Here is a 23275-nt window from a genome sequence, read left to right on the forward strand (position 1 = left end):
GGCATTGTGGTAGGGGAAAAAAAATTTCCTAAATAAGGCAAAAAAAGAATGAACCATAAGAATGGATGAATTTGACTATATTCAATAATAATAATAATACTACTACTAATAATAATAAACAACTTTATATATAGGAGAAGTGATAGCAAAACAAAGTAAAAAGATAAGCTATTGACAGGGAAGAGAAGATGATGATAATGATTTTATTTATAAGGAACTACAAATCAGTAAGAAAAATGCAAACAATCTGAATGAAAAATGACAAAGATAATTTACAAAGAAGATAAAACAAATGTTCAATAAACATAAGAAGAGCTGCTCTGCCCTGCTAAAAAGTAGGGAGCTGAAAGCTAATTCAACAGTAAGTACCGCCTACATACCAGTTTGGCAAGAATGAATAAGTTTGATTGCACCAAATATTGGCAAGAATCTGGGGACACAGGAACTTTTATAATTTATGGTGAAAATAGGAACTGATATGATTGCTTTGGAAAACAATTTGTCAATCCGGCAATACTGAAGAGGCGGAGTTAGGACTCAGCAGTTCTACCTCCTGATGTCCAGTCTAGAGAATATACAGCATCCCCTCTGTAAGGAGATGTGATGGAGGTTGATCAAAGCAGGATTGTTAGTAGTAGTAAACACATGGAATAATCTGTCTCTTACTAGGGGAATTTATAAAGTGCTGTTTATTGAAATGATGGGGAAAATATAGAGCAATTAAAATTGTGACCTAGATCTGCAGGAATTAGCAGGAATAAATTGCACAAAGAAACATAATATTACATGCAAAATATATGTAAATGTTATGTGTAGTATGATAATGTTCACAGAAAATATTAAAGAAACAAACTACACACACACACACACACACACACACACATATATATATATATATATATATACATATAAATATGTATGTATTTGATACAGGTGTGTGTATTAGGACACTTGCAAGGGAATGATGCACACCAATTTCAGAGTAGTTGTTAACCTGGTAGAGGAGGAATGTGGAGTCAGATGTTCCTGAAACATTTTATCTTATTTTTTTTTTCAAAGAAGAGAGTCATTGGATGCAAATATAATGGATTCAGTGGTGAATCCATGGATATTGATCATATATTATTTTTGACATTTTTGTATACTTGAAATTTATTAATGAATATATATTGAGTGCCTTATTTTATGCTAGGCAATTTTCCTAAATGAAGAGCAAAATATAAAGGAGTGAACGGAGAGAGAAATCAGACATTGGCACATCTGTGGAAACATCTTGTTGGAAGTGTGTTTGGGCTGCTGGGGAGTTCTACAGTGTAACATGAGTGAATGTGAACAGCCCTCCTATACTGCCTCCATCAACAAAGATATCTAAACCTGAACCCAGTGCTTAAATCTGGGGAGGGAGGTAGTGAACTGAACAAAGTTGCTTTTTCTATTTAAATCATGTGTGCAGGCTTTCTTCCTTCAGGACTGGGGCCAGCAGGGTGCTCGTGGGGTGGACAGTGGGCCTGCCTGTGGGCCCCATGGACAGCAAGATGCAATGACAGCTTTATCTGAAAATACCTTTCATTTGGGCAACAGAAAGGCTCTGGGATGCAGGGTAACAAGGCAGTTTATATTGAAGCCAGGAAGCTATAAATTTTCTAACATAAAGACAACCCTGCCTGAGAGTCTCCCTTCCTGGTGGAGGCAGGGAAGTCAGAAGCCTCTGACCATAGGTTATCTTTCTCTTGGCCTTAACCCTCTCACAGCTGGATGGGAGTATTCTGGGAAATAGCACATCCCAGATGAGGGATGCTGTGGTGGCAAGGGGTTAACAGGCACTTTGTATGAAGTTTTAATATTCCACAAATGAAATGTGCATGTGGAATGGGAAAAAAAGAGGAAAAGATTATATTTGTCAGCTGGGCTGCCATATGTTGTTCTGGCCGGAGCACAGCAAAAATGGTGACAATTCTTTCCTGAATGAGAATCTCTGTCAACTCCTGATTTCATGCCTTTCTTTGGACAAGCGGAAGCTTTCTTCATGACCAGGCAGAGTCTGAGATTTTCATTTTTGTGGGGGCAATCTCTGTCTACCCCTAAAAGGTAGAACATTGGCATTGCGTGGCTTGATTTTTCAGAAGGTGGAAAAGGCAGGAAAATCGTAAAATTCATCTGCATATTTTCTTCTACTTTTTTAAAATGAAATTGGCCCTTAGGGTAAAAACAGTCCTCTGAAAGCACAAATAGCTAGCTGAATGACAAATGAAGAGGAGGTTATATTGGCAGATCTGTTAGTTCTCACCAAAGTCACCATCACAGTTTCACAGAATTGACTTTGTCACACAAAGGACTTTCCTTATTCATATTTGGTGGGTCATGATGTCTAGATTACTGAAAAATAAATGTTTGGGTCTATGTGTTATAAGAAAAAAAATAAGATTCAGCCTTGGTGTGAGAGGTTTCTTCTTTTCTAATTATGTATTTCCATCTTACTTTGCATTGGAACATGCCACACTGGACAAAATTACTTTTTTCTTTAAATAATGTTTTATGGATCCTGTTTACTGATTGTCTAACTAATATAATCTAAGGATTTAGAAAATATAGAAGAGAAAGAAACTCCCATTATCCCACAATCTAAATGTTTTAATATATTTTTCTACACGAGTAAATAAATGTATAAATAAGTTTTATGTAGTTGACAGCATATTATTAAAGGTTTTGTTGTCAATATAATTTTTAATAGTTCCATATATCCCATTGGGAGGATGTTCCTTTCCTTGTTAACTATTCCCTGTTATTGGTCATTTGGTTTCTTTGTAAGTTTGTTTTCCTTTCGTTGACAAATAGGTCAAATTGTCCTTTCTCTTGCATGAATTTTCTTTGCAGAAGATGACACTGTCAGAAAGGCAGGTGAGGGTGCCCTTGACCAGTATAATTTAGTATAATTAATAATAAATAATTATAATTGAGTATAATTTAGTATCTTGTAGGGACAGTGCTAACTGAGCTGAGATTCTCTGGAGAGGAAGAAGCATTAAGAGAAATGACTGTGGGAAGAGCCTGGGAAAATGAGGAAGTGAAAAATGGGGGCAGAATCAGATGGATCCGATGGTGGTGAAGACCCTCAGGCTCCACATTGAATGGAGAGATAACCCGAAGTAAAAGAGCATCCCTACAGGAAGGAGATTCTTTCCTTCTCTCCACTAGGTAGAGTGAACCCAAGTGTGGCAAATCATTTTCAGAAACCCAAGAAGGGAGAGCAAAGAGCAAGTGCCCCAGCCAGGTCTCCGTCTGTTCAGTTGTCCTCTTCAAGTCTCCATACCCAAGGAGCTATGAAGGGATGCACAGAACACTACATAGTCAGCGTGACGATATTGGTGTGAGGAAAAGGAACAGAACTGAATATGTGGTATAGAAGACATGCCGAAAGGGAATCATTCATGCCGTAGCAGAGTAAATGGAAAACAGGGATAAGCAGCTAAGCATGAGCGAGTGAGAAGGGATAGATAGCAAGGCGGCTAGGCAAGGGTGCAATGAAGAAGAGGGACAGGAGGGACAGGAGAGGAGGAGAAGAAATGATCACTGAGTGCAGATTGTCAAGGAATTAAACATAATCCCTCATGAGCATTTCCCACATTAGGACAATCTAGTAAGAAAATAAATAGCTCAAAGATGATGATGGAACAACAGAATGAAAAGGAGAGGGAAATAGCAGAATTAAGAAAATACTTTTAGGATCAAAGCAATATCATTAATGAGCTAACGAAGCAGATAATAATAGCAGCTAACATTTATTGAGCATTTAGTACGGTCCACATACTGTTCGAAGTGCTATATATGGATTATTTCATTTAGTATCTTCATTATCCAATACGGAAACTGGATACAGTCTGTTCAAGTCACATATACTCACTAGAAAGTGGAAGAGGCAAGATTTCAACTGCAGACATATTTAATAACACTATGCATGTGTCATTTGATCACAGTTATTAAAAGCCAGTTGTTCCATCAGTCCAGCCATCCGTCTGTCCATCTGCCCATCCATTTATGCAAGCATCCATCTATGCATCCACTCTTCTATCTTGTATATACAGAGATGAGATTCATATAATACTAATGATACCTATTTCTGGATGATTTTTTCTTTATACTTTTTCTGTGTTGATTGAATTTAAACAGCACTTTATCAACTTTAGAAAATGATGGAATGAACTATTATAATATAAAAGCAATACTGAATCTAATGGTTGTAGTAAGTCTTTCCATTCTTATTCCTAAGTCATGTAGTTAATGATTCATTTCCTTATTTATCTTCCAGTGAAAAAGAATGTTGGTGATTGATTGTCATACAGTTTTCTTTTAGCATTTGATATTTAAAAATATCTCAGAGCGGGAAACAAACTGAGGGTTTCAGAGGGGAGGGGGATGGGTTAGCCCTGTGATGGGTATTAGGGGGACACGTGTTACAATGAGCACTGGGTGTGATATGCAAACAATGAATCATGGGACACTACATCAAAAACTAATGAAGTACTGTATGGTGACAGTATAACATAATAAAAAATATATTATATTACTGAATTAGTGATCAGTGTATACAGTTTCAGTGTTCCAAGATGAAATAGTTCTAGAGTTTTGTTATACATAATTAACACTATTGAACTGTATGCTTTAAAATGGTTAAAATGCTAAATTTAATGTTATGTGGTTTTTTTACAACTACAAAAAAGTTTTAATACTTTATTACAGTATTTGTTAGCATGCTTCATTCAATAACTTAGGAAAGGCCAGAAGTTAATATGCTAAAATATAGAAATAGCAGAAATATCAGCTCCAATATAACTTTCATTTGTGCAAATTATTGCCTTCCAAGACAAAAAAAGAAAGAATATGGGTTGAAGCTGATTTCTCTAATTTGTTCTCTATATTTACCCTCATTACAGAGTTTATTGAGCAAAAATGGAATTTTTAAAGCTTACTTTTAATGCCTTTTATCCTTAAAAATTACAATAAATAAAAGATGAATGACTAGTAAAAATAAATAAATAAATAAATAAATAAATAAATAAATAAATAAATGTGTCTCAAAAACACCAGTCAGATCGGATTTTAGTTTTAGACATTTGAAGAGAAACTTCTGAACCTGAATCTCACCTACTATTCAACAAAACTATATTCCTCCCATATTTGTGTGATTTGCTTTTTAAGTTTAATTATTTCTTAATTATTATTATTATTATTTAATTATTATCTCTTCCCCACCAGAGTATAAGTTCTATGAAGGCAGAAAGTTTTGCCTGTCTTGTTGTATTCCTAACACCTCGAATAGAGCCTAGTACTTAGAGTGCACCATAAATGTTTGTTGAATGAATGAATGAGTGAATAGAAATGGACTTTGTGGACAAAGTTTCAAGTGGACAAAGATTCATAGAACTGTTGAATCCTTGGAGGGAACTTCACATTTAAGTACTATTCAACTTGACTTTAATTGTTAATATGACAATTTTTCACATTTAAATAATAGAATACATTTAAAAAATACACAGTCAACGCCTGAGGACAGGTTTGGTTCACAGAGCTTTCCCTTTGATTTCATTGCCACATTAAATAAAAATATTTTTGAAAAAGAATTTTTTTAAAGATTTTATTTATTTGAGAGGGAGAGACACTAAGCGAGCAGGGGGAGAAGCAGAGGGAGAGGGATAAGTAGAGTCCTAGCTGAGCACAGGGCCAGATGCAGGGCTCAATCCCATGACATTGAGGTCATGACCTGAACTAAAATCAAGAGTCGGACCCTCAAATGACTGAGCCACCGAGGCACCCCTTAATTAAAAAACTTTTGAAAAATTTTTGGTTTTCTAGTTTTTCTTGGAAGTTGGTAGATTTGGATATGCTGGATCCACAGTTTCACATAATAATGACTATTGCTGAGTAGCTATTGCCACCATTAACTAGACCATAGCTCTGCAATTTGCCACAGTCCATACCATTCCATCACGTGTTCCTGACCCTCTTATGCCTGGATCACTTGCATGTTCCTGTAGGCATTTGAGTTTGCCATCCATGCTGTATTTCTACGTTCTCCCCACAACCCCTACGACTTGTTGCCTGCCTAGAGCTCTGCCTTTCTGCTTTTTCTGTTTTTACTTTCCTTTCCTTCTTTGCATAGCATGCATACATACATATAATTTTAAAACTCTAAGTGTTTCTTAAGAAATTGATCTTGTGTCTTTTTCAATTTGACTTAGCTCATCACATCTATTCTTGCCAGTTAACCCTGGATTTGAGATGGGACACAAAGACACTGGACTGTTCCCTCTGCCACAAAGCTTTGCCATGCCCTTAGAACCTTGACTGCATGGCTTATGTCTTTTCATGCTTATTAATCTTTTATGTTAGAGTTGGATCCAAAAAGTAAAAAGAGAAGTGGGAAAGAGACAGAAAGTAGGAGGAATTTATTGTGACTTATGTGTGGGAAAACTGAATTGAAGTCATTTGTGGAAGAATTATTTCACTGCTCCCTTTTCTCCTTATCTTACTATATATACTTCAGGGTTTTGAAAACATTTATTTGTAGAAATATTTTATAATACTTTTAAAATACTTTAAAATAATAGCATAAAATATTTAAAAGTAATTTTAAGTGTTTAAAAATTTTATGAATATATATGACTTTCCAATTTTGTGGAAGCAAATCATGGACAAGAATTTACTTATTCATGTCTTTGTATCACCAGCACCTGCCACAGTACCCAGTCCCATAAGTGTTCAATAATGATCTCTTATTCAGTCTTTATTTTGTATAAAATGGATGGATCTGAGGACCATAGTCTCGTTTTATTCCTTGCTAGACTTTCATGGATTACTAAAGGCAGGTAGCAGGAAGAAACAGAAAAAGAGGAACAATATTGCCTTGGTCACACTAAAATTAGGTAATCAATAGGGTGACCATATGTCCCTCTTTGCCTGGGATAATCCCAGTTTATTCCTACTGACTTGGCATAATTATTAATAGCATCACTTTTCACTCTCAAAGTGTCCTTGTTTGGATGATAAATTATATAGGCACTCTATTAATCAGGCCCTAGATAATCAAAAGCTCTTTGTAATTTAATTGTAGGGTCTTAGAGTTTTTGTATTGTTTTGGTGGAAGAGGGGGATCTAGCTACCTAAATTGGAATTTATAAAATACACTAACACTTTTTAAGAGATTTTATACACAGACACACATGCATACACATACACACAAGGTACTTCTATAATACTGCTTTGTAGTCTAATTATTTATTGGAATAATTTGAATAATTTATTCAATTATACCCATTAGCTTCCTTAGGAATATTTTTCCACACTTGAGAATATATTCATCTTTAATTTCTTTTAATGCCTTGCAAACAGTTTTGCATTTAGTAGATACTAAATAAATATTTGTTCAGTGGAACTGAATAAAATGAAATCAAATTAAGTTGTCCCGTCCGGGATAATTTGTGTTGGTTTATCTTTCCATCCACAAATTGGGAGGGGCCAAGGTGCCAATATAAATTTTACACATTTGGTGCACTAAATTAATTTTTTATGCCTCCTCATCCTTGTTCTACTGTTTCCTGAAAAGCTCTAGTTGTGTATTGTTGCAAAGCATTTCTTTTCTGAAATGGTTATGAAAATTATGTTCATTAAGGGAAAATGTCCACTGATAGCCTCAATTTCTTTGGATATATTTGACAGAAATGTTAGCATTTTTTTTTTTTTTCTGGCAAAGGTTTTGATCAGAAGGACAACAGGGAACTACCATAGGATATTGGCCATAACTTGCAATTTTCATTAGTCAAAAATTCTATGAATAATTTTTTTGCCCTTTATGGATTTCAAGAGACTCAAATAAGAACCACATAGAGGACCAACCTTTGAGAATTTGTGTATTTTGTATCTGAGTACTGAAACTCCTGGCCAACTGGCAAGGCACTGAGCTCTTCTAACAAGTTATAGGGTGGAAATTATTTTTCTTCTCACCCATCTGCTCTAGGAGCCATAGCTCATATTTAGAAGTAGTGCTACTTACAGTGAGGAAAAAAGACCATCAACAGAAGTTAAAAAAGAAGACTAAAAGGCCATCATCGAAATAGCAAACAAACCCAGTAACAAAAAAGAAGACAAATCACTTTGTAATATTGGTGCAAAAGTCCTGATTTTATATTCTTGCCACCTGGCATAATCAGTCTATAGAGATTCCTGTACCACCTTTTGAAAAAAAAACCAGCAGGCACTTACTTTGAATGATATCTGAGAATATTTCTTTATGATGAGAAAGCAATAGCCCTTTGCTAAGCACTTGAGCAGTCAAAGGAGTGAGTTGCACCACAGAAGGGGATTCACCATAAACAGAGGGAAATATTCAAAGAAGGAAAGAGAGAGCAGGGTTGAGAAAAAGGATAAACGACAAAAACATTCCTCCCTTTAATTTTCTTTCATCATCCAGTAGCTAAAGGAATCAATCATGTTTTCTTAGCTGGCTACATTCCTTAATACGGTAAGCCCCGTGTGACCCGCAGGGGGAAATGTCCTTTTTAATTCCTGCTGCTGTGTTTACAGATGATGAAACTCTTCAATGGTGCAGCCTAGTTCAACTGGGCAGGTCAACCTAAGCCATGAAACTTACAATATAGCAACTGCGGAGAGTCTGTTATTCAAAAGGATGGACACATCCACAGTAAGGCAATTTTTTCCCTTTTTCTTTTTTTAATATAAGCAAGACTAATATAGAGTACTTTTGTGGAATGGTTTCCAATTAGGAGCCATAAGGAAAAACTTTTACTTAAGTATTACCTTGCAATACTAATAAAACGTTAGTATTGGGAAACCAATTGTATTCAGTGGTGTAATTAGTGATACAACTCATGTTTTTATTTTTATTTTAAGTGATATGACTTTTAAAGTACATGTGTTTTCACTTAAAAATGGTCTTTGGCCAATTGTCAAATCCTTTCATAGACAGGATATACTGATTTTATCTATGAGAGGTACTTAATAAACCTCTGGCCTAGAAGAAGAGAGAAAAATAGATCCAGTAAAATACCTTGTTTTAAAGAGATTCCTTATAGTTACATACTATTTATTCCTTGGAATTTTCTCATAGATTTGTCTTCTACCCTTGTGGTATTTGATTTTGAAAGAGTGTTGCATTTTTTTTTTCTTTTTACTAGTTGAGGACATCTCTCTCATTCCTTCTCTCTCTCTCTCTCTCTCTCTCTCTCTGTGCGTGTATGTGTGTGTGTGTGTGTTTGTGTGTACCTATCTCTTAATTGGGATGTTCTAAAATGTCTATTTTGCACATGTGAATTATTCCTTAAGACCCAGACAAACGTTACCTCTTCTGATGTCTCCCCTGACTCACAGAATGAATCGCTCTTTCTCGTGGTCTCCACTCTGACCTTATCTATAACGATAGTAGACTTACTAGAAATGTGTGGAGAAGGCCCAGACGTGGCTAGGTTTACCTGGGGTGGGGGACGTCAGAGAAGGCTTTAGAAAGGTGATATGAGAGTCTGATCTATAAGGAAGTGTGGTTTGCCAGGTGGAAAAGGCATGCTTTTAGAGTTCGGTGTTCATAAACCTTTGCTCCCATGTGTAGAAAAGAAGTCCCTTAAGAGTATCTCCAGCAGTTATCTGGCACAAGTAAGTACTTGATCTTTATTGATGAAAATGTGATTGAATGAGTGCTGAGCTGAGATGGGCGTGTTCCTTTATCATCCAGTCCCTCAAATGGGCTCAATTCCTTCTGTTTAGATCCTTCATATTTATCAAAAAAACCTCTATGGATCTGGAAGTTCCAGGTAGCATTAAGGATCTCTCTCTCTCTCTGCTCTGTTCAGAGGCTTTCAATGAGAGATTTTATTTCCATGGGGAGACGAAATTCAAACCTTCGAAAGGTGTTGATGATGATTTCTTGGTGTTCAGTATATAGTAACTATTCAAACAAGCTGACATTGTTAATGTAATTGTCAGCATGTTTTAGAATACATGTTAAAAAATATGGGGTGTGGCCCTGTACTTACTTTATTTTTGTATTTGGTCTTGGCTTGATGATTTTCAGAAAGAAAAAAAAAAGCAGGAACAATTTCTTCGAATTTCACCATTGTGGAAATGACAGAGGGATGATTTTAGTACTTCTAGATATCAGAGATAGATATCAGAGATAGCCACACGGTCATGTTCATATGCCATGACTATTCTATAGGAGACATTTAAATTAGTCATCTTGTGGGTCATGCTCCCTTCAACTGGAGACACAACTAGAACTGATAAGATACACATTTTAGGTGGGGCTTGTATTTTCTTTTGCAACGCACCATTCACAGATTTTTTTGAGTGCTGCAGATAATCATTATACGTTTTTTCGTATTCTCTTGATTTCTATCTATTGCTGCGAAAACACTCCTATTTTCTGAAACATAAAAACAAGTGGGAAAAGTGATAACTCTTCCTTAGGTAACCTCTGAACAGAGGAACTTTATGCATTATGCAGCCGAGGCCATGCCAAAATGCAATTTGGAGGGTGTCCAGCCCTTCATTGGAAAGTAATGGTTTTCACTGAACTGAGTTATGACCAGCTGTTTACAGACAGTCTGTGACATACTGATAGAGCAGAACACCGTATGTTGCTTTCCAAATCAAATGATACAAGAAGTGTGACAGAGTGGAGAAACATCTGTCATTAGCAATTTTCAGCACGCTTCACTAATTCTGGACAAAATACGAGTAATGAACTTACCGCAGGAAACTTCAAATACTACCACTGCTGAAACAAGGATATAAACAGCAAGTCCTCCTAATGGCTTCTAATTTAATTCATTTGCAGTAAGAAACAAACAAAGTGGGTTATTTGTTTTTGATCACAGGGTAGTAAATACGAATGCCGATCACAAACGCTTATTTTAATCAAAGAATAGGGATTGTGAAATGCAATTTTCTTCAAGTTCAGATACAAAGCTTTTTCCCTTCTTTAATTGTTGAAACAGGGTGTGTTTTTGTTTCTGTAAGTAGTAGGGCTGGGGAATGCACCCTGACAGGGATGCGGTTTTCCCGGGTGGTGTCTGAGTGTGAAAGCTTGGGGTTGCTAGGGCTCTGACAGATTTGTTGGACCTGCGGTGATATTTACATAACATTAAATGTTCTTAGTCTTTCTACTAAGGAGCTTGTATAGAAGAATGTGTTAGGTCTTTCTCAAGCTGCTTTCCCCTTACCACTTCTCATCTTGCTGGTTTTTTTTTCCTCGTTTTTTTTTTTTTTCCTGGCTGATAATTTTCATTTTGCGGTCCCACAAATTTTCACAGTTCTGTAACGAGCGCATGGTCTTCATACAGCATCCACATGGTTCTCTACTGGTCGACGTCACACTGTTGATGAGATCTCGCAGCCAAACCATGTGAAGGCTGCAATCTGTGAGCATTTTTCTTTTGTATCTTTGCAATCAATTGAGCTATTAAGCCGTTAACATTCAAGGCCTACTCAGCTCAGCTTACTCCCAGTTAGCGCCAATCCAGCAAAATTTCTAAATGGACAGAATTGAGTTCAACTTAAAAAAAAAAACAAAAAAATAAAGAAAGGTTGGTATTCTCTGAAGGTTCGACTCATCTTCAGAAAAATGGCAATGTAAAATGCAGACATGAGATCTTGCCCAATCCGTTGGTGTTCTGCCGATGGGACCTACTTTGGACCGTGTCCCAGAACAAAAAGACTGAATGCCATTCGGAACTGATGACTGTAAAATGAGTGTAGGAGGTCTTTGAGGAGCTTCTTAATTACAAAATTATTCATGATAAAATGGCACTGATCTCAAATTCCCAGTTTCTTGTAAATTTTAGTGTGGAACCACATAAAAATGGTTTTTAGCTTTTTAACACCTTAGGTAAACCAGACCCAGCCTCAGAATGTTGTGGGGGAAATCATCTCCAAATATCTTTGAATATTTCACTCTTCTTCTTCTTCTTCTTTTTCTTTCCTTCTTTCTTTTTTCTTTCTTTCTTTTTTTTTTATTTTAAAGGAATGACATACTGACTTATCTATCTTTTTTTAAGCGATCCCTAAATTATCTTATGGTTGAGAAGAAATATTCTAAGATATGTAAATGCTAAATTTTTCTGGTTTTTATAGACATCTGCATTGAAAAACAAAACAAAATGAAAATATAGATGCCATTGAAACCCATCATTACGTTTGTGATCTAGATAATAAAGTAAGCAGACCCGAGCAATTCGCTAACACTAACGCTATTCTTTACATAAACAGTAAATGTTTAGATTTTCCTGTTCACTGACTAACAGCACACATATCATAAACACTAAGCTGTTATAGTACGTTTCGTGTGTTGATTCACTTTAACAGTTGTTAGTGTGAAGACAGGAAAAGAAAAGTGGGTGTAATGAGACCATGTGCAGTATGCTGTGAAAACAGAGGCCCTTATTTGGCATAATGGGTTGCACCATAAGGGCCATAAAATTGTGCATGTGTTAGTATCATTTTAATTATTACGGGTGCCACATGTTAAGCAGAATAGCGGAACTACTAAAACAGCTTCAAAATCCTTACTGCTGATCGCTGCATTTAATTACAAATAGGAACATTTGGAGATAGGTCACCATAAAACCCTTCTGTTGTCAAATGAGCTCAAATCTGATTTTTGTAATTATGTTTTTATACCACAGATCCTGTTGAATAACTATAGGGAATAAAATTTTAATAAGTGCTGATTAAATGTAGGTACATCTTGCTTCCTAAGAATATTTATGAATGCTCATCACACTTAAATCAAGATACCATCACTATTTTCCTGTGGACAGTGCTTTGATCATTCAACCTTAATGCAAATAAGCTGAATAAATTTATGTGCCATGAAATATTGTTTTTTTTTCATTGAAGCATAAAAGCTCTGGATTTCAATTATTCATTCTGTTTGTGAGCACTGTGTACTGTACTGTAATTCTCTAGAACCAAAGTATTTTCATTATCCTACTACATGTCAGACTCAGTGGGATCTTGTAATTAACTTTTCTAAGGCAGGGTTTTATTGAGGAAGATGACAACTTATGTCCATCTTTGGTTCCGTGTGGAATAAATATGGTGAGGGATGGTAAGTTCACTTTTTAATCTTTTTTTTTTTCCTTTGGAATTATTTATTAATTTTTTGTTTGTTTATTGGTTTCTTGGGCTTTAAAAATCATGAGCACGTTGTGTTTGTTTACCAAGAGAATTAGTGCTTTGGGGTTCTTCGTATGTGTCAGATCCCTGCTTTGTGAAAAATGGTTTTGAAACCTTGCTTAATGGTTAGGCCTCCTAGATCTTTTGAACATGAAATTATCATGGTGTTTCCAATAGCGATGAGACATGGAGGATGAAGTGAAGAAGGAATTGCTCATGGGTGATGGCACATGAAAGTCATGAGTTATTACAAGGAAATAGGCCAGACATCGAGCTGACTTATTCTTAAATTGCTACTCTTTAATGTTGGTGTGTGATTTCATAGTTATTAAAGCAGGCACACTTATAAACTATCCATATGGACACATAAATTTGTAGTCTTTATAAGCCCAGAAGGCATAAAATACTTCTTACTCTATAAAACAGAGAAGTTTCATCCTTTGGATTAATGATATTTCTTTAGAATAGTCACAACCCCTTGTATATCGTAGAAGCCCACATTATTAGAAAAGTTTTTCATTGAGTTTGGTGACTAGAACCTGGCTTTAGTGAAGACATTTCTTAAGATCACTAGAAAGTTCCATTTGCCAAACTCCTCAGATTACCAGTTGTCATTAAGCACTTCATCCATACTTTAGACAGCTGTTTTAATCTCCAAGTGGCTCTGCAATGTAATCATTCAAAGAATAATACACATGCTCCAGTCCATATCTCCATATATACCGTTTCAGATAAATGGTAAGGCAGCACGTTAATAAAGACCTGGAAGACACACACTACTATGGGACAGATGCCATCCCCGTTGTCAGCTGTATATCACATCTAGAATACATCATCCTGATGTAATACCCAGAAACAGGCTTCCAGTCTGCAAAGCACAGACTGAGGAACAAATAGTGCTTCTCTCTGACATAAAAATACAATATATGTATGTATGGTCCAAGATTCTAGGTGGTTCTTGGTTCCCCAAAGCTGAGTGTTTATCGTTTGGATCTGTAGTCTCTTAGTTATTGTCATTTTCAAGTGATGGGGGAGGGAAGTCAACCAATGCCAAAGGCAAAGGTTGCAAAGTTATGCCTCTCTCATTTGAAAGCATCATTTGACAATGTCAACTTATTTCTTCAGCTCAGTTCTGATAAATAAACTAGGTGTCTCTAAAACTCAGGTGGCCATCTGGCACAGTTTTGAACTCTACTATGATATACTCAAGGAGGTGCTAAGTGTTAGCTGGAATTATGTCCATTTATGAGCAAATTAATTGTGGAAAATCTGAGAATCACTGAAATCACTCATGGGACTAGATAAGGAAAAAAAACCCCTACAGACATAAAAATATTTTACTGGGAGTAATGTTCAGTACAGTAATTCCATTAATTTACATCCCTATAACCAAAGAGCAGGTTTATAATCTATCAGAATAAAAGGTAAATAGAGATGAATGACAGATTGGAGAGAGAGGAGGAATTTCTCATTTTCCAAATTATTGAATAGAACAGATACTTTCTTGGATTGATACGTGTTTTATGGTCTTCCTGGCTCTTCAGCTACCCGAAGGCAAGCTAATCACTTGAAGAACTAATCATCTGTATCTCCAGCACCATGCACATTCCACGTTTCAAAGCAATAAAAGGAACGTAGAGCTGGAAAATGATCATAGGTGAGTCAAACCCGTCTTTCACAAAAAAGGATATTTTTTCTAAATACTAATATGGTAGAGATCTAGTGGTGGCTTTGAATGCCCAGCAGTCTCATAGGATGCTCACTGAGAGCAGAGTCCCAGTTGACCCATTCTGTGCTGTATCTTACCGCTGCACACAGTGCCGAGCAAGAGATGTTTCTTAGTAAATATCTATTACCTAAAAAATCTGGATTATTTTACAAAACTGTCTAAAGAAAAATTTGTGATTAATCTTTGTTAAAAGCTGAATATTAGAAAAGAGGGCCATGGGGGTGCCTGGGTGGCTCAGTGGGTTAAAGCCTCTGCCTTCAGCTCAGGTCATGATCCCAGGATCCTGGGATCCAGCCCTGCATCAGGCTCTCTGCTCAGTGGGGATCCTGCTTCCTCCTCTCTCTCTGCCTGCCTCCCTGCCCACTTGTGATCTCTGTCTGTCATATAAATAAATAAAGTCTTAAAAAAAAAAAAAAAGAAAAGAGGGCCATGCTTACTTCCTGCTATGATGGATAGGCTTTATCACAACCATCAACTGTAGATCAAAAACTCACATTAGCCAATAGCACCCTCTACTTCTGCCCGACCCACTCTGAGTTATTAAAAACTTCTTTCTGGAAATTTTTCTTTACATCTCTTTTGAGAAAAATTGGTAATTCACTCCTACCACAGAAGAACTAACAGGGAGTATTGATAACAAAGAATTATCGTCTCATAATTATTTTCTCCATGCCTTTCTGGTCAACAGATGTAAGTACAAGATGAGAATCTGTTTAGTAGAATCACTTGCTTTTTGAAATACTCTGTATCTCTGTATTTCTAATGCAAAAGTTTGTGTTCTCTTTTTGCTGTTTCATTAGAGGACATAACTACTGATGAACTTGGTCAAAGAGTTTATCAGCCAATTAATAGGGATGTTTTAGACACCTGCCACTTCATGTCTGACTGGCTGTGCTGAGGCTAGCAATGCTAGCGGAGACCAACACACAAATGGCCTCAGTTTCTGGCTCACTTTCCATCCTGGTGTTCAGAATCCTTTGGAAAATCTTTCACAGATAAAACAGTTTACATACTGAGTTTTTACAAGAATTTTAAACTCTAGAAACTGCATTATGACTGTTTCATATGATCTCTCAAAGTTTTCACAGTTATGGAATTTAATTGTTTTCCTTTTTAATGGAAAATTTGGTTCCCTTTATCTTACATGGCTTTCTGAGACTCATAAATGATGATAACTGCAGTTTCATTTTCCTAAGATATATGTGTACTCATGTATCATAAAATACTTCAAGACATTTTCCCAAGCTAAGTTGGGAAAAAAATATGTCCCTCCTGTTGAAAAATTTGAAAGAAATTTGAAAGAAGCAAATCTTATACTGATTGTGCTACGAGGCTTACTACATTCATTGGTTGACCACAAATTTCTCTTGGTTCGTATGTTTCCATATGCCATTTCTTAAACTTTCTGTACAAATTCCAAGTTAGAAGTGAAACCCTTCTTATTAATATTTAGCATTGATAATTATTGAAATGTTTAACAGCGAATATCTAGTCAAGGATGTTCGTATTAACTGTGTATGTATATATAATACATATTTATATCCTTAAGTAAGTGTATATACTTATATTTTATATGTACATATAAATGTACATATTATTATATTTTATGTACACACACACACACATGCACACACACATAGTTCTTTTAGTTTCAGGTCCAAACTATAATTTACATCAAAAACATCTTGTACATTCAGGGAGTAAAGATGTATAATCATGACAATTTTTACTGAAGAGAATAAAACTACTCAGAAGATTTGATTTGATTTATCCTATTTTCCTTCTACTGAGAACTTCCAGGATAGGGGCAAATGAAAAGGAAACAAGCTGACACTGGAAATTTTAAGAATGACTTCTAGAAGATGTCTTGGATTAGTACCCATTCAAGCCTTCTAAATTTGCATCCCCATATGGAAAGAGGCCTCCCTGATGCACTCTTCTGTGCCCTGTCCCTTTCTCTAAACCCACGATCAGCTCCCATATCTTGTATATTCTTCTGTTGTTCCTCTTATACTAGTTCATTTGTCCATCCCAGAATTAGGTGTGAACTATCATTGACTCATTCTTCTTCCTCCCAGCCTCTGTCTTCTCATCTTGAATACCCCAGACCTAGCACAATGTGGAGTCTAGATATTCACTCAATACATCTGTCAGGTTGAACTGAGTTCCAGATGTTAGACAAATTGGGTATTTGTGAAAGAATTAAGTACTAAGAGTTAGCTGGGTTTTTTCACTCAAATGAACTTTCTAGTTAACTGAAAATTAATAAGAAGTTTGGTGTGCGTATTTTAGCCCTTATTGAAAAATGTTCCTGCTGAGTTGGGGAAAGTATAACCAACCCGTCAGCTCTTCTACCAAGCATGAGTGAGTTTCTTTTAGGTCCAGATTCACATTAGATTCACCCTCAAATCTGCAACACAACATAATGGTTCGTTGAAACCATACCCACACTGCTTTTCGGTTTGCTTGTTATCATAGTAATTGGGGCTTAAAGTGAAGATTGAGATTTTTGACTAGAAATCCTTTAAGAAATATGTAAATAGAAAGCATCTTGAGGACAGGGACATCAGATGCTGAATTCATACACCAATTTCAACAAAAAGAATGTTGATGATGATCGGAAGTGTAAACACGCTTTGAAGACACAGAGCAGATATTTTAAACTGACCCTGAGGATGAACATACTTGCATGTGTAGGGGACTTCTTTTAATTATAAAAATTATACTGAGCTGAAAAGATGTTCAGTCTCCAATTTAATTTTGCACTCCTTCACGTTTCCTCAAACCTTCATATTGTTTGACAGTATGTTGCATGACTGTTGCCTGTAAGTGTGAAAAGTCAAGATGAGAGTTCACAGCAGGTTGATGGCCTGGAGATGAGAAGTCTGTCTGAGGACATTTCAAAGTTGTAAAGGTATTATTCTCACATGGAGTTATTTCTCAGTGGGTGTGAACAACAGCTACTCATCAAGCTGGTGTAGTGTGAAATAGAGTTTCCTGAAAAATGATGTGCAGACATATGCAGAAAGCCACATGCTTAGTACATGCACAGACTGCGTGCCTAACTTCCAAGTGTTCGAATATTTGCCATGAGATGAGCTAGAAATGCAAAAGTCCCCATCATCAGTCGCTGGGGAGAAACACAGCTTGGAATCACTACCGATTTATTGGGTTCCAGGAGCTCCCATGTTGAAGGACAAAAAGTGAACAGTGCAGCTGCCCCGGAGAAGGGATGCTTGAGGAACTAGGAAGGACCTGGTGTGATACAAGACAACAGGAGTTTTTCTATAAAATGCTTGAAGACCTACCACTGCCATGAAAACAATTTTGTTCATCTTGCAGTGCACCATGTCACAATTGTTGGGTAATGATCACATTTTATTAATCTCCACTGCTGAATAAAGAGGTTCACGTGCAGGGGTACACCCACTGTGTTGTGTTCTGCTGAAGAGGTATCTGCCCACGTTCATGCATGGCTCCCCAGGCCCAGTGTATTATTTGTGTATTACATTTGTTTGTACCTTTCCTCCAAATAGCTCGGCGCTGCATACAGATCTTTATGTGAATAATTTTCTTAACTGCAGTGGTTCTTCTCATGAGTTTTGACAACTGCACAGTAAGGAGGGAGGCAGTTAGGGGAGTGAAAAGCATGATTTTGAATGAGACATAAATCACGCAGATATATCTGGAATGGGGGGTGTAGAAAGAAAACATCCAAGTGTTTATGTATGTATTTATTTTTAGCCCACGTGTTTAAAAAATATTCAAAATGGCTTACCAAAAAAAAAAGGTATGTATGTCATAGGGCCTATGAAAATATAAACAGAAAATAAAATTTTGAAAGAGGTAGACTCAAATATGCTAACTATGAGGGTTAATGAGAATAAGAGTGAGTCATTTCACTACACAGATGGAGGTTTACTTATGTGGTTTGGTTGGCAGGTGTGCTGACTCTGTGGTGTTAATCTTCAGGTTCATTGTGTAGGAGGCCCCAGTGAATTCTCTCCTTCAGTTAGAAAAGACACAGATAAAGCGAGGCAACTTGCTATGAATCCTAAAACTGGGCAGGTTGGGGGTCAGATATTGTTTCATATCCAGAATTGTTGCTTGCTATTCTGCGAGGTTTGGTTGTCATGCAACAAGGGGTGGCTGACCAAAAAAATATATATACCAGAGCGCATTGTTTCTCATTCTGTTTGGCATTAGTTTATTTTTTAAATAGCTTTTAAATTATTGAAGTAACACATGTTCCTTGCATAATCCCAAACAAAAGTATAAAGAAGAAAATAAAGATCTCTAAACCAATTACTCAGCAACAACCCAGTTATTTTGGGGTTTTTATTTCTTGTGCTTTCTTCTACTTATGCATAAACATTTCTATTTAACCAAATCCTGGGTGTCCTCCTTGACCCTTCAATTTCTCACACACCCAGTGTCCAGTATATTAGAGGATTCTGCTTTCCCGTCCTTTACAATTCGTAGACTTTCGGTACTTTTCCCCACTTCCACTGCTGGTGGTACCTGGTCTAAGCCAGGCTAACCATCCCCTGGCACATCTTCATCTTTTCCTCCCACAGTCCTGTTGGTCTCTTTCCCACCCCAAGTCAGAGCGATCCTTTGAAGATGTAGATCAAATCCTGTCTCTCCTATGTTCAGGTATCTCCAAGGGCTTTCTACTTCACGCTGAGAACAAGTTCGAATTCTGCGTTATCTTAGCCTACGCAGTCCTACACTATCTGGTCTACTCTATCCATTCCCAGATGGCATTCCATTGTATTTTCATTATTGGTTACATAGTACTCCACTTAACTATGGCAAACCGACCACCATTGACTAGTATCGTTGCTTCTAATATTTTCCTGCTATAAGCATGGCTGAAGCAAGGTGTGCAGTGATTGCACAATTACACGGTTTTGCCTTTATCTGAAACATGTTGCCAGACTTCCTCCACAGAAGCATTACACGAATTACACTGCCATCAACCTGCTTCTTTCCGAAGCCGACTCTGGTTATGGTTCAGCCTCTGTGGTGGCCAGAGCTGATGAAACAAGCCCTGGAATTTTGCATCCGAATTCCTATTTTGATGGTGGTGAGATTTTGAACTACTGTTGGCATCGAATCCAGTGCCAGTCTTCCTGCTTTGCCTTGTCAAATTGGACAGGGAGACGGCTGTCTTGCAAAAGTGGAATTGTCACTAATTGGCCACAGAGGAAAGATTCAAAATCTTGCCAAAAGTCTCCTGTATTCTAAGGGAATAAAATCCTCCACATAACTTTCCCTCTCATTAAAAAGAAACAAATCCAATATGAAAAGCACTTGATAAACTAGAAAGCATTGTATAAGTGCACGGCATCATTGGTCTTGCTGAGGTTACTGGCAGCATGTGGGCAATGGTGCTGGGGCTCACTGAATGCACGGACAGGGAGGCCTGTCTGTCCGGCCTTCCCTTTTTACCAGCTTGTTACATCCTGTTAAGAAATGTCAAGGAAGAAGCAACAGTAAATAACTTTTGACTTCACTTTGGCTTTTTCATTTAGATTAAAGCAGAGCACTTCAGGTGCGGTCTACATACAAAATGAACACTCTATAAAATGTTTTGTCACTAGTAATGTTTGGGACTCAAGTTGGTTTTCTTTATTACGACAAAATGAATTTAGCAAGAGTTAAACATCGCTTCATACTGAAAATGACAACCACTGTGTTGTGTTCTGCTGAAGAGGTATTTTTGGCCCCTGCATGGACACTGTGGAAAAATTAATGGTCTGTGAGAAAGAGAGTTAAATCATTAATTCCTGTTCCAAGGTAGCATGTAGTCCATAGTATTTTATTAAAAACATTACATATTATTTATAAAAATCAAGCCACATGATAGACTCCTGAACATTTCGGAGAACTGGATTTTAACAAATCTATTTCTATTTAAATTTAAAAGAATGCAAATATGTTTACAAGTCTAGAAATATGTATGTTGGAGTTTAAAATGTGAGTGAATAAATTTTCAGGAGTTAAACCACTTATTTTTAGAATTTAAAGTAGGTCTTAATTTTAGATTTTCCTAAAATGAAACAACAGAAAAAAAAAAAAAAGACAAATGCTGCTTTCTATAAGATGTCAGAGTTTGGGGGAATAGCTAATCTTCGAATTATTCACTGGGTAAATAATTTCTATTAATATATAAATTCCTTGATTTTGTCTTACTTTAAAAGAAGTTTTATGGCAGCTCTAACTTGACCTTAGATATCTCTTGGCCACACTTGGCAGGGTATCAAGCTTACTGCAGTCCATTCTTTTAAACTTCCCAAGGATCGAAACTGGAAAAGGAAGGGAAGCCAAATATAAGTGAAAAATATTGAAAGAATAAACCATGCCATTTGTTTTGGATTGATGATCCATAAGCTTAGCCCAATATTTGTGATTTTAGTAACATGCAAGATTGCTAAAGATCCCTCTTCTCCTTGCTTCCTTGTCAAATTTTTGCATCCAATCATAAATAATCTTAATTTGGATAATTTTAAAAGGTTAGTTCAAAAAGTGCATTTGACATTTCAGATACCAGTAAAATAAAACTTTAGTTTTATGGGGCACCTGGGTGGCTCAGTCTGTTGGGCATCTGCCTTCAGGTCGGGTCATGATCCCAGGGTCCTGGGATCAAGCCACACATCAGGGTCTCCGCTCAGCAGGGAGCCTGCTTCTTCCTCTTTCCCTCTGCCTGCTGCTCCCCCTACTTGTGCTCCCTCTCTTTCTCTGTCAAATAAATAAAAATCTTAAAAAAAAACAACAAAACTTTAGTTTTATTTCATGAATCTTTAGAGACCAGCAGAAACTTAAAGTAACCTATTCTGACTTTCTGCCAAAGAAGCCCGTAACCTCATTAAACTCAATGGTTCAACCTGCCCTGCCTTGACCAAGGTAGCTGAAAGTTGATGGAGAAAATGACACCATCAGGATAGTTGAAACCACCTCACTTTATGACCATGAATACCAACTAGGCACTCGGAACTGTCAGACATTATAATTTCCAAGAACAACAATAAAACAATGACCTACCTCTTGCCAAAGACAATGTTCAATACTCTTTAATTCGTTCAACATCAGATGTTCACCTCTCTTCTTGAAACACATTCTTATCCAGAGCTAGGACACCACACATGCCTGCTGTCTTTTCTCCCCCTCCACTTTCTCCACATCTGTTGCTGGTGCCTTCTCCTGCATCAGCATATCAGCAGACTCTAGCATTATCTCTTTGGCTCTTTAATTTTCTCTGCACTCACTCTTTTCCAGGCAAATTAATTTAATGCCATGGTTTTTCCTATAGACATTCTGATGGTTCTCAAGAGGAAACTACAGACTCAGGAGACAACTCTCAGACTCTCCTGCGAGCTCCAGACGCACCTAGTCCACAGCCCATTTTGCATCTTCATTTAGATGTCCAGCGGTGATACCTCAATCTTAACAAGGCTAAAACCTCTACAGTCAAATACACTCTCTTGCCCAAGCCTTCTCCACCTCTGTGTTCATCCAGCTGCTCAGACTCCACTCTGGATTCTTGATTAATTTCTTTTCTCCACTCTCTACCTCTAATAGCTTGCAATTCATTTTTGGGTCTTCCATCATTTCACTGCTGCAATACTTCCCAAACTGTTGCATCACTCACCTGTGCTGAAGACACATCTTCCTAAATGGCTTTCCACTTTCTACCTGTCCCAACAAAATCCTTCCACCATACAGCAGCCAGATTGATCTTTCTAAAGTATAAAGCAAATCATGTCAACTGCTTAAAATGCTCCGATATTTTCCTGTTGCAGCTGAATAAGGTCCAAACTCCTATAAGGCCCCATGTAATCTGCTACTCTGACCTCATCTTCTGCCATCCCCATGTTCAGCTGCCCACAGTCACTGCTGTCAGCTTCATCTTTGCACACACCCGCTTTAGTGTCTTTGATGTTTCTTCTACTTGAAGTGTTGGTACAAAATGTGTCTCTATTTCTAGTTCCATTATCAACCAAAGTTGAGAGGCCTTCACTTTCCACCCTGGCTAAAGTAGCTCCCTCCCTGTCACCATCTACAGCATCATCTTATTTTGTTTTTGTCATGGGCACTTTGCAATAGTATCCAAAGTTGGTCTCTATTCGTATGTTTATTACTCATTTATTTTTCCTCTCCCTTTTAGTAGGATGTAAGATGAGGAGGGAAAAACTCTAATCTTGTTCACCACTGCACTCCAAAAGTCTAACATAGAGCCAAGAACAATGCATCCAAATGTAACTGTGACTAATTATTCCATCTCCTCATTTTACAGATCAGAACACTGAGACCAAGAGAAGTAAAATAACTTGCTCAAGGTCATATCAAGTTAGTAAATAG

This window comes from Enhydra lutris, unplaced genomic scaffold (assembly GCF_002288905.1).
Source record: "Enhydra lutris kenyoni isolate GAN:26980312 unplaced genomic scaffold, ASM228890v2 scaffoldscaffold41, whole genome shotgun sequence".
NCBI lineage: Eukaryota > Metazoa > Chordata > Mammalia > Carnivora > Mustelidae > Enhydra > Enhydra lutris.